This window comes from Bos indicus, chromosome 4 (genome assembly GCF_029378745.1).
Source record: "Bos indicus isolate NIAB-ARS_2022 breed Sahiwal x Tharparkar chromosome 4, NIAB-ARS_B.indTharparkar_mat_pri_1.0, whole genome shotgun sequence".
Classification (NCBI taxonomy): domain Eukaryota; kingdom Metazoa; phylum Chordata; class Mammalia; order Artiodactyla; family Bovidae; genus Bos; species Bos indicus.
Genome location: NC_091763.1, coordinates 57,338,724 through 57,352,418, shown reverse-complemented (window position 1 = coordinate 57,352,418; position 13,695 = coordinate 57,338,724). Strand labels below are relative to the sequence as shown.

Sequence of the window (13,695 nt, the reverse complement as noted above, 5' to 3'; positions counted from 1 at the left end):
AAATTGTGAGAGTTTAAGTCAGCACCCAACTGGCTCAGTGTCAACAGATCAAAACCTCTATTGAAAGAAAGGGATTTTAATCAAAATCCTGCTTCATTACATGATTTAATCACTGCACACTGATTTAAAAAAATGACAGTAATTATAAAAAATGTTTTCCATCCATTCTGAGTGCTTCTTGGAAGCTCACAACTGCTCAGATCTCTGATTTGAGATAATGTAGTCAATGTCTTCAATGCAAATATTCTCGACTGGGGGAAAAAAAAAAACTTACCAAAAAAAAATTTTTTTTCCTAAATGATTTGTCTTTCAGACTGAACTTCTCGGGTGTTTGTGACATATCCTGTAGGTGATATCCTCAAAAATTCTGCAAATGAATACTGTAGTCCTAAATCTAAAGCTCAGGGTAACTATGTAACTCTGCCCTAAATCTTTAATTTCAGAAATCCTTTAATATAAACACCTGAATGTGGTTTTAAGTATCCTCTTAGACTCACTCTTTAAACTACAAGAATAATAGGAAAACAGTAACAGTTTATTTAATTAACAGGTGTAGAAATATACAGTAATTAGTACAGAAAAATTCATCATGCCTTTTCAAATTTCCATAAAACATTTCTAAGACTTTACTTTCATCTTTGCCTTTGTGACTAAGTAACTTACCTTAAAATACCTTCAGTTATGATGATATAAATCCCTAATCCTAAAATGCCTGTGTTAAACTGAAAGCATAGTATGTCGCATTCTTCATTCACTGTACTTATAGTACTTGCCTCCATTTTTGAACCTTATAATTTCTGCAACAGAAAACAATGCTCAGAAACACCCTTGTAGGAATGTAAGATAAAGGCTTCCAATTTGTAGTTCTTCCCGCATAATTAGACCTGAACATGGACACTATGACTCTGGGACTTGATATCTACCAAGCAGTTACTAATAAATAAAAAAGTGTCACAGAGATTCCTTTATGCCTGACCCACTAGGATAGTACATGACAAGATAAAAGATTCGAAATAAATATTCACTGAACTCAAATTAACCCCCAGACCCAATAGATGCAGGGTTTTAGTTTACATTGTAAAGATATTCAAACCTGAAGAAAATACAAGCATAACTTTAGCATAATTTTATAATGGATTATGCAGACAGAAATCAGTCACTTTTTCCTCCAAATGAATGAAATGCTAAGGCAGAAGGAGATAACAAAATAATTCTGGGATATAGTCAGATTTGAAACCAAAGGAGAGAAATCTCCAGGTGCCAAAAATGAAGAAGGAACTCAAACTCTGGTTGGTAATAGGAACTGAATCCAAAAATTAAAGCTGTGGTTTTTCCAGTAGTCATGTATGGATGTGAGAGTTGGATTATAAAGAAAGCTGAGCACCAAAGAATTGATGCTTTTGAACTGTGGTGTTGGAGAAGACTCTTGAGAGGCCCCCGGACTGCAAGGAGATCCAACCAGTCCATCCTAAAGGAAATCAGTCCTGAATATTCATTGGAAGGACTGATGCTGAAGCTGAAACTCCAATATTTGGCCACCTTATGCGAAGAACTGACTCACTGGAAAAGACCCTGATGCTGAGAAAGATTGAAGGCAGGAGGAGAAGGGGACAATAGAGGATGAGATGGTTGGATGGCATCAGTGACTCAGTGGACACGAGTTTGAGCAAATTCCAGGAATTGGTGATGGACAGGGAAGCATGGTATGCTTCAGTCCATGGGGTCACAAAGAGTCGGACATGACTGAGTGACTGGACTGAACTGACCCCAATAGAGGCTATTTTAACTTTATAAACCTTATTTTATTACACTTTGCTTTATTATGGGCTTCACTGGTTGCTCAGATGGTAAAGAATCTGCCTGCAATGCTGGAGACCTGGGTTTGATCCCTGGATTGGGAAGACACCCTGGAGAAGAGCATGGCAACCCACTCCAGTATTCTTGCCTGGAGAATCCCTATGGACAGAGGAACCTGGGGGGCTACAGTCCATGGGGCCACAAAGAGTCAGACACAACTGAGTGACTAAGCACATAATCCTTTTGCTTTATTTGACTTCCTAGATATTATGTTTTCAACAAACTGAAGGTTTGTGGAAACTCTTTTCAAGAAGTCTATTGGTGCCACTTTTTCCAATAGAATTACATTTTTAATTAAGGTATGTATATTAGCTTTAGTCATAAGGCTATTGGACACTTAACAGACTAGCAGTATAATATAAACATAACCTTCCTATGCACTGGGAAATGAAGAAGTTTTTGTGACTTTTAATCTGTAATGTATATAAATCTTCTTTATCTACCTCTATTTAACTTTGCATATCCTTTCTTTTCTTCCTTTCCTCTCAACGTATTTGTTAGTCTTATTTTCATTGTTTTATTCTCCACTTGGCATCTTGCTTTGGTTTTGTTTTCCAGTTTATGCTTTAGTTAGTTTTGTTCTTAACTGGTAGATATAATTTTTGGTTTCCTTTGTTTGCTGGGTCAATCTATTGTACGTTATTTTTGTTGCACTGTTTTGATTTTGCTTATGTGTGTATATGTGTATATTCAGTCACACTTTATATTGTTGTTATAAACCTCTGCCTCAACATTGTGCTTTTGCAGTTCTGTGGAGTTTTCCTTTTTTTCTTCTTCCTTTTCTTTTTAATTTTAATTTTTTAAACCTATTATTATTTTTTCTATATTTATTCCATTGTTTGTTTTTCCTACTGTTTCTTTCCCCTTACAGTGAATCTTTAATGTACATAAATCTTCTTCATCTACCTCTATTTAACTTTGCATATCTATTCTTTATCTTTTCTTTCTTTCCTTTCTTCTCAATATAGTTGTTAGTTTTGTTTTCATTGCTTTATTCCCCACTTGGCACCTTGCTTTAGTATTGTTTTCCAGTTTGTGCTTTAGTTAGTTTTGTTCTTAACTGATAAATATAATTTTTTATTTCTTTTGTTTACTAGGTCAATCTACTGTACTTTATTTTTGTTGGACTATTTTGATTTTGCTGATGGGTGTATATGTATATGTGTATATTCCATTATTTTAATTATTATTTGCCTGATTTTGTACCTGTCATTTGTCTGGGATTTACCTTTGGTTTCTCATTTTTGGGTATTTGTTTTAATCTCGCTTAATGCCATAACAAACTACTTGTAGAATCGTCATTCCTGAACATAGCTCAAACCCTGAGCCTTTGTAGTGGAAGCACTGACTCCAAGACCCTAGACTACCAGAGAACTAACCCTAGGGAGTATCAAAATAGTGAGAACTCACACAAAGGAAATGACTTGAATACAAGACCAGGCATCACCCAACCCTCATCTAAACAACAAACAAAACAAAAATACAAACCCAATCATCAGCAGACAGGATTACCCCCTCACTCAGCCTTGCCCATCAAAGGAAAAACAAACATTAAAAAACCCAGCACAAATCTCACCATATAGGAAGCTTACACAAACCACTGGACCAACCTTAGGAGGGCAGAAACCAAAAGGAAGAAAGAATTCAACCTTGAAGCCTGGGAAAAGGAGACATCGAACATAATACATTTTTTAAAAAGTAATGAAAACACTGAGAAATACTACACAAATGAAGGAACAAACCAGAAACACAGAAGTCCAAATAAATAAAGAGGAAATAGGCAAACTACCTGAAAAAGAATTCAGAATAATGATAGTAAAAATGAAGAAAAACCTTGAAAACAAAATGGAAAAAATGAAAGAATCAATTAACAAAGACCTAGAAGACTTAAAGAATAAACATGCAGAGACAAAGAACACAATTACTGAAATTAAAAATACTCTAGAGGCAATCAGTAGCAGAATATCTGAAGCAGAAAAATGAATCAGTGAGCTGGAAGATAAAATGATGGAAATACCTTCCGAAGAGCAGAATAAAGTAAAAACAATGAAAAGAACTGAGGATAGTCTCAGAGACCTCTGGGACAATATCAAACCCACCAACATTCGAATTATACAGGTCCCAGAAGAAGAAGAGAAAAAGAAAGGGTATGAGAAAATTTTTGAAGAGATTATAGTTGAAAATTTCCCCAACATGGAAAAGGAAATAGTCAATCAAGTTTAAGAGGTGCAAAGAGTCCCATACAGGATAAACCGAAGGAGAAACATGCCAAGACACATACTAATCAAACTCACAAAGACTAAACACAAAGAAAGACTATTAAAAGCAGCAAGGGAAAAGCAACAAGTAACACAGAAGGGAAACCCCATATGCCTAACAGCTGATCTTTCAGCAAAAACTCTGCAGGCCAGAAGGGAATGACACAATATATTTAAGTACTGAAAGGGAAAAATCTACAACCAAGATTACTGTACCTGGCTAAGATCTCATTCAAAATTGATGGAGACATAAAAACCTTTTCAGACAAGCAAAAGTTAAGAGAATTAAGTACCACCAAAGCAGCTTTACAACAAATGTTAAAGGGACTTATATAGTCAAGAAATACAATAGAAGAAAAAAGATCTACAAAATCAATCTCAAACAAGATAATGGCATAGGAACATATATATCAATAACTACTTTAAATGTAAATAGATTAAATGCTCCAACCAAAAGACTGGCTGAATGGATACAAAAACAAGACCCATATATATAAAGACTACAAGAAACCCATTTCTGACCTAAAGACACATATAGACTGAAAGTGCAGGGATGGGAAAATATATTCCATGCAAATGGAAGCAAAAGAAAGCTGGAGTAGCAATCCTCATATCACACAAAATAGAACTGAAAGAATATTACAAGAGATAAGGAAGAGTACTACATAATGATCAAAGGATCAATCCAAGAGGAAGATATAACAATTGTAAATATCTATGCTCCCAACATAGGAAAATCTCAATACATAAGACAAACACTCACAGACAAAAAAGGAGAAACTGACAGTAACAAAATTATAGTAGGAGATTTTACACCCCACTCACACCAATGGACAGATCACCAAAACAAAAAATTAATAAGGAAACACAAGTCTTAAATGATACATTAGATGAGATGAATTTATTGATATCTTCAGGACATTCCATCCAAAGAAAGAATACACTTTCTTCTCAAGTGCATATGGAACATTCTCCAGAATAGACCACATCTTAGTCACAAGTCAAACCTCAGTAAATTTAAGAAAATTGAAATCATATCAAGCACCTTCTCTGACTAAACAATTGCCACAAAAAGAATTAAATATCTAGGAATAAACTTACTAAGGAGACAAAAGAACTGTACACAGAAAATTATAAGACACTAATGTCAAAGATGACATAAACAGATGGAGAGATATTCCATGTTCTTGGGTAGGAAGAATCAATACTGTGAAAATGACTATACCACCAAACACAATCTACAGATTCAATGTGATCCCAATCAAATTAGCAATGACATTTTTCACAGAACTAGAACAAAAAAATTTCACAATGCATATGGAAACACAAAAGACCCCAAATAGCCAAAGCAGTCTTTTGAAAAAAGAATGGAGCTGGAGGAATCAACCTTCCTGACTTCAAATTATACTATAAAGCCATAGTCATCAAGACAGTATGGTACTGGCACAAAAACAGAAATATAGACCAATGAAACAAGATAGAAAGCCCAGAGATAAACCCATGCACCTATGGGTACTTTACATTTGACAAAGGAGGCAAGAATATACAATGGAGCAAAGAGAGCCTCTTCAATAAATGGTGCTGGGAAAACTGGACATCTACATCTAAAAGAATGAAATTAGAACATTTCCTAACACCATACACAAAGATAAATTCAAAATGGATTAAAGAGTTAAATGTAAGACCAGAAACTATAAAACTCTTAAGGGAAAACATAGGCAGAACACTCGATGACATAAATCAAAGCAAGATCTTCTATGACCCACCTCCTAGAGTAACGGAAATCAAAACAAAAGTAAACAAGTGGGACCTGATTAAACGTAAAAGCTTTTGCACAGCAAAGGAAACTATAAGCAAGGTGAAAGCACAAGCCTCAGAATGGGAGAAAATAATAGCAAATGAAACAACTGACAAAGGATTAATTTCCAAATATATAAGCAGCTCATACAACTCAATATCAGAAAGACAAACAGCCCAATCAAAAAGTGGGAAAAGACCTAAACAGATATTCCTTCAAAGAAGATGTACAGATGGCTAACAAACACAAGAAAAGATGCTCAACATAGCTCATTACTGGAGAAATGCAAATCAAAACTACAATGAGATATCACCTCACGCCAGTTAGAATGGCCCTCATCAAAAAGTCTACAAACAAAAAATGCTGGAGAGGGTATGGGGAAAAGGGAACACTCTTGCACTGTTGGTGGGAATGCAAATTGATACAGCCACTATGGAAGATTGTATGGAGATGCTTTAAAAAAAACTAGGAATAAAACCACCATATGACCCAGCAATCCCACTCCTAGGCATATACCCTGAGGAAACCAAAATTGAAGAAGACACATGTATCCCATTGTCCATTGCAGGACTATTTACAATAACTAGAACATGGAGGTACCCTAGATGTCCATGGAAAGATGAATGAATGAAGAAGTTGTGGTACATATACACAATGGAATATTACTCAGCCATAAAAACAAACACATTTGAGTCAGTTCTAATGAGATGGATGAACCTAGAACCTAATTTACAGAGCAAAATAAGTCAGAAAGAGAAAGATAAATATCATATTCTATGCATATGTATGGAATCTAGAAAGATGGTACCAAAGAATTTATGTACAGGGCAGCAATGGAGAAAGAGACATAGAAAATAGACTCATGGGCATCGGGAGAGCAGAGGAGAGGGTGAGATGTATGGAAAGAGTAACATGGAAACTTACATTATCGTATGTAAAATAGATAGCCAACGGGAATTTGCTGTATGGCTCAAGAAACTCAAACAGGGGCTCTATATCAGCCTAGAGGGGTGGGATGGGGACGGAGATGGGAGGGAGGTCCAAAAGGGAGGGGATATATGTATACCTATGGCTGATTTATTTTGAGGTCTGACAGAAAACAACAAAGTTCTGTAAAGCAATTATCCTTCAACAAAAGATAAATTAACTTAAAAAAATAGAAAAACTATAAAACTTATCAAGCAGCTGATTCTTGTTAACAGACACATGGATTTAAAAAAAAGAAAGAAAACAAAAAATAGAGAGCCCAGAAATAAACGCACACTTGTAAGATCAAGTAATTTATGACAAGATGCAAGAATATTCAATGGGAAAAGGACAGTCACAATAAATGGTATTGGGTAAACTGGACAGCCACTTGCAAAAGAATGAAACTAGACCACCATCTTATACCATATAAAAAAAATCAACTCAACATGGCTTAATGACTTGAATGTAGGACCTGAAACCACAAAACTTCTAGAAGAAAGCATAGGTGGTAAGCTTAGGTGGTAAGCTTCATGACAGCAGTCTTGATGATTATTTTAATCTGACTCCAAAACCAAAATCAATAAAAGCATAAATAGACAACTGGGATACCACACAAAAAGGATTCTGTGCAGCAAAGGAAATTTCTATCAACAAAATGAAAGCAACCTACTGAACTGGGAGAAAGTATCTGCAAATCATATATCTGACAAGGAGTTAATACCCAAAATACATAGAAAAGTCATACTACACAATAGGAAAAAAAGTGGCAGAGGGTGTGATTAAACTTTTTTTCCCCAAAAAAGCCACACAGCTGGCCAACAAGTTCATGAAAAGGTGCTCAACGTCACTAGTCATCAGGGAAATGCACAACGAAACCACCTTTAACATAGCACCTCACACCATCGTAAAGTGGCTACTATCAAAGGGACAGGAAATAATGTGTTGAAGATGTGAATTAAAGGGAACCCTTGTGTGCTGTTAGTGGAATGTAACTTACTGCGGCCACTATGAAAACCAGTGTGAAAATTTCTCAAAATATTAGTAATAGAACTTCTAGATGACCCAGCATTTCTACTTCTGGGGATTTATCCAAATAAAATGAAAGCACTAATTCAAAAAGATATATGTACCCCATGTTTACTGCCACATCATTTACAAAACATTTATAAAGATAATCTAATTGTCCGTCAGTGGATACATGGATAAAAGTGAAAGTGAAGTTGCTCAGTCGAGCCTGACTCTTTGCGACCCCATGGACAGTAGCCTGTACCAAGCCCCTCTGTCCATGGGATTTTCTAGGCAAGAGTACTGGAGTGGGTTGCAGTTTCCTTCTCCAACATGGATAAAGATGTGGTATTAATACATATACAAGCAGAATACCATTCAGCCATAAAAAAGAATGAAATCCTGCCATTTATGACAAACATAGATGGACCTTGATGGGATTATGCTAAGTGAAATAAATTAGAGTAACGCAAATACTGTATGTTATTACTTATATGTAGAATCTAAAAAGCTATACAGAAAATGAAAACAACCTCAAAGATAGAGACTAGATCAGTGGTTGACAGAGTGTTATGTGTATTTGGAGTGGCAAGAGGGAGAGGGGGCCAGGGTGTATGTTTATTATTAAAAAGAATACTCAGCATCAACAATGACCTGTTTGCTAACAAAATGTACTTGTACTTTTAGAAAAGCAATAAAAGGTAAATAAGCTGAAGTTGAAGTACCAAAAAATAACATATTAAAGATATTTTTGGAATACTGTGAATCTACTGGAACAACTGCTCAGCATTTGGTTGCTTCACCATCTTTTTTCTTTTTAAATCAAATGAGTCTAGAATAATCCTGTCATATAAATGAAAGCATTAATTGAAATTAATATGCAAATTATGGTGCCTGTGTGGGATGTCATTTCATTAATTTCAATTCACTGACATAATTGTGTTCTCTAAATATGAGTTTTGCAAATGCTATCCATAAAGAATGCAATATTTGGAGAATATTATTTTATTAGCACAAAATTCAACAATAGCTTAGTCAAAAGGAAAAAATAGTAATCTGAGATTTTCGTCATAAAATAATTTACATGCATATTTATAGATATATATTACTTGAGCTAACTAAGGTTTTTTTAATAAATATTTATTTATTTTTAAAGGAACACCAGTTACTTTAGATTCAGGAATGTAAAATAGGACCATTAAAAAATCTATTATCTTAAAATTATAAATATTAATTCTTAACATTTTGGTATACTTCACTTTTGTAGTCTTGTATGGAAATAGATACACTTTAAAAAAAATAAAAATATCAAAGAAAGCAAAACAACTATAATTCATATTCTACTTTTTCATTTAATATTATCATCAGTTCATTTCAATTTTATTTTATTTTTAAACTTTACATAATTGTATTAGTTTTGCCAAATATCAAAATGAATCCATCACAGGTATGCATGTGCTCCCCATCCTGAACCCTCCTCCCTCCTCCCTCCCCATACCATCCCTCTGGGTCGTCCCAGTGCACTAGCCCCAAGCATCCAGTATCGTGCACTGAACCTGGACTGGCATCTCGTTTCATACATGACATTTTACATGTTTCAATGCCATTCTCCCAAATCTTCCCACTCTCTCCCTCTCCCACAGAGTCCATAAGACTGTTCCATACATCAGCATCACTTTTGCTGTCTCGTACACAGGGTTGTTGTTATCATCTTTCTAAATTCCATATATATGCGTTAGTATACGGTATTGGTGTTTTTCCTTCTGGCTTACTTCACTCTGTATAATAGGCTCCAGTTTCATCCACCTCATTAGAACTGATTCAAATGTATTCTTTTTAATGGCTGAGTAATACTCCATTGTGTATATGTACCACAGCTTTCTTATCCATTTATCTGCTGATGGACATCTAGGTTGCTTCCATGTCCTGGCTATTATAAACAGTGCTGCGATGAACATTGGGGCTTCACAGCTGAATTCTACCAAAAATTTAGAGAAGAGCTAACACCTATCCTGCTCAAACTCTTCCAGAAAATTGCAGAGGAAGGTAAACTTCCAAACTCATTCTATGAGGCCACCATTACCATAATACCAAAACCTGACAAAGATCCCACAAAAAAAGAAAACTACAGGCCAATATCACTGATGAACATAGATGCAAAAATCCTTAACAAAATTCTAGCAACCAGAATCCAGCAACACATTAAAAAGATCATACACCATGACCAAGTGGGCTTTATCCCAGGGATGCAAGGATTCTTCAATATCCACAAATCAATCAATGTAATACACCACATTAACAAATGGAAAAATAAAAACCATATGATTATCTCAATAGATGCAGAGAAAGCCTTTGACAAAATTCAACACCCATTTATGATAAAAACTCTCCAGAAAGCAGGAATAGAAGGAATATACCTCAACATAATAAAAGCTATATATGACAAACCCACAGCAAACATTATCCTCAATGGTGAAAAATTGAAAGCATTTCCTCTAAAGTCAGGAACAAGACAAGGGTGCCCACTTTCACCATTACTATTCAACATAGTTTTGGAAGTTTTGGCCACAGCAATCAGAGCAGAAAAAGAAATAAAAGGAATCCAAATTGGAAAAGAAGAAGTAAAACTCTCACTATTTGCAGATGACATGATCCTCTACATAGAAAACCCTAAAGACTCCACCAGAAAATTACTAGAACTAATCAATGACTATAGTAAAGTTGCAGGATATAAAATCAACACACAGAAATCCCCGCATTCCTATACACTAATAATGAGAAAACAGAAAGAGAAATTCAGGAAACAATTCCATTCACCATTGCAATGGAAAGAATAAAATACTTAGGAATATATCTACCTAAAGAAACTAAAGACCTATATATAGAAAACTATAAAACACTGGTGAAAGAAATCAAAGAGGACACTAATAGATGGAGAAATATACCATGTTCATGGATTGGAAGAATCAATATAGTGAAAATGAGTATACTACCCAAAGCAATCTATAGATTCAATGCAATCCCTATCAAGCTACCAACAGTATTCTTCACAGAGCTAGAACAAATAATTTCACAATTTGTATGGAAATACAAAAAACCTCGAATAGCCAAAGCGATCTTGAGAAAGAAGAATGGAACTGGAGGTATCAGTTCATTTCAGTTCAGTCGCTCAGTCGTGTCCGACTCTTTGCGACCCCATGAATTGCAACACGCCAGGCCTCCCTGTCCATCAGCAACTTCTGGAGTTCACTCAAACTCATGTCCATTGAGTCGGTGATGCCATCCAGCCATCTCATCCTCTGTCGTCCCCTTCTCCTCCTGCCCCCAATCCCTCCCAGCATCAGAATCTTTTCCAATGAGTCAACTCTTTGCATGAGGTGGCCAAAGTATTGGAGTTTCAGCTTCAGCATCAGTCCTTCCAATGAACACCCAGGACTGATTTCATTTAGAATGGACTGGATGGATCTCCTTGCAGTCCAAGGGACTCCCAAGAGTCTTCTCCAACACCACAGTTCAAAAAGCATCAATTCCTCGGCACTCAGCTTTCTTCACAGTCCAACTCTCACATCCATACATGACCACTGGAAAAACCATAGCCTTGACTAGATGGACCTTTGTTGGCAAAGTCATGTCTCTGCTTTTTAATATTCTAACTAGGTTAGTCATAACTTTTCTTCCAATTTACCACAATTTATTTTACTAGTGAATAAATCCCAACATCATTTTAAATAAATACACACTGTTAAGCATTTGTACCTACCAAAATATTTTTAACCATTCTATGATTTTTTTGGTGTTTATGTTTTTGTTTTAATATTTTAGTATTAGGAATCCTTCTGTAATAAAACACTTCATGTAATTAGCTCTCTGATTACTTCCTTAGAAAAAATTCCTTGAGGTGGAATTACTGGATCAAAGGCTGTTAATCTTAATGCATATTATCTAATCCCTTCTAAAAAGACTGAATAATCTTACATCCCCACTACAAGGATATAATTTCTAGTCCCTTGAACCCCTGCTCATACCAGATATCACTGTTCAGCACTGTCAATGTGGTAGGTCAAAATAGCATATCACAGTTGATTCATTTGCATTTCTTTATTATAAAGGTTGAACTCCTTGTAAAATTTTACTGTAGTAATAATCTACTGGAATTTGAATTTAAGCTATAATGTAGTTTTGCCTATAACTGAATTGTGAGCAACAACTGCTATTTATAATTTATTATTGCTTGAAGTCACATACAGTGTGACATGCTGTGCTTAAATTATGTACAGTACTGTTTTTTTAAATTATATTTCATAAAATCTCCCAAAGCAAATCAGAGTAAATGTCTTATCTCCTCACTTCTTTCATTCAGGTTTATACAAATATGAAGAAAATTATACCTAAAGTGTTTTTCACGTATTAGATATTTTTAAAGGAATTAGTCCATCATCGGGCTTCCCTTGTGGCTCACCTGGTAAAGAATTTGCCTGAAATGCCGGAGACCTGGGTTCGATCCCTGGGTTAGGAAAATCCCCTGGCGAATGTACTGGCTACCCACCCCAGTATTCTGGTCAGGAGAATTCCATGGACTGTACAGTCCATGGGGGTCGCAGAGTCAGACATGACTGAGCAGCTTTCATGGTCCATCATCACCCCTCAATTAAGAATATTAATTAATATATAATAGTGAGACTATAAAAAAGAGTGCTTACCCAACAACTGTTAAATTTAATGAAAGTTTTTAAAATTTTTCAAAACCACAGAAAATATTTTAATGAAGACCAAAGGCAAGTAATAAAATAGCTCTGTATTTTAGACAAAGTTACAATAGTTCCAAAACTGTAATATGTAATCTCCCTCCAGAAGGAAAGGTTCCAAGATGGTTCCGTTTTCCATTGTCTTCTCTACTGCCAAATAAATTCTCATAGCCATATTTAATTTCCAGTAATATCCCTGTTTAATGAATATGAAATAGCAGAAGTCAAAGGACAAAGTGTAAAGGGAAACAGAAATAAAGAAGCCAAATGACACCATCGCTCCAAGCTAGATTCCACTTCCATCAATACAGGAAGCTAATCAAGGGCTTCAGCATTATATGTCACTATGATTTTGTGGCAAACACTTCCAACTTACTTTTTTTTTTAAAGAGAAAGAATATTCACTACAAGAGAGTCATTTTCTTTATCATACATCAAACAGAAGAAACTAGATTTACAAAGATGTATAAGATATAACAACCTTGTAAACTTTCACTGGTCTCAGTACTGGGGCGGGGTCGGGAGGAAACTATCAAAGAAATTTAGGGGGGAAATTGTGTACTGGATAGCAAAATGACATCACAAATTACTGTTAATTTTCTTAAACATGAAGAGGTAGTCATAGTTTTATAAAGGAGAATGGCTTTACTCTTTCTGTAAGTATGAATATGTTAAGTATTGGTCTTCAAATGTCTAATCCCAAATTGCTCTATTGAAAACCAAGATTAATTAGGAAGAGTAATATTAATAACAATTAGAGTGGTGAAAATGATAAAAATCATTACCTTGTGTATGTGGGGAGAGGACCAGTATAAATGTTTAAATTAATTAATATTAACTCTAAATAACATGTTCATGGCATCCAGTCCCATCACTTCACGGCAAATAGATGGGAAACAATGGAAACAGTGACAGACTTTTTTCTTGGGCTCCAAAATCACTACAGATGGTGAATGCAGCCATGAAATTAAAAGACACTTGCCCCTTGGAAGAAAAGCTATGATGAACCTAGACAGCGTATTAAAAAGCAGAGACGTTCTTTTGTCAATAAAGGTCCATTTAG

At 35.2% G+C, this 13,695-nt stretch overlaps 1 protein-coding gene across 4 annotated transcripts in view; it reads right to left on the bottom strand.

Annotated features, from left to right (window-relative positions):
• Positions 1 to 13,695, bottom strand: part of IMMP2L (inner mitochondrial membrane peptidase subunit 2) — a 956,525-nt gene that overhangs the window by 707,548 nt on the left and 235,282 nt on the right. The gene's annotated exons all lie outside the window — the stretch shown is intronic.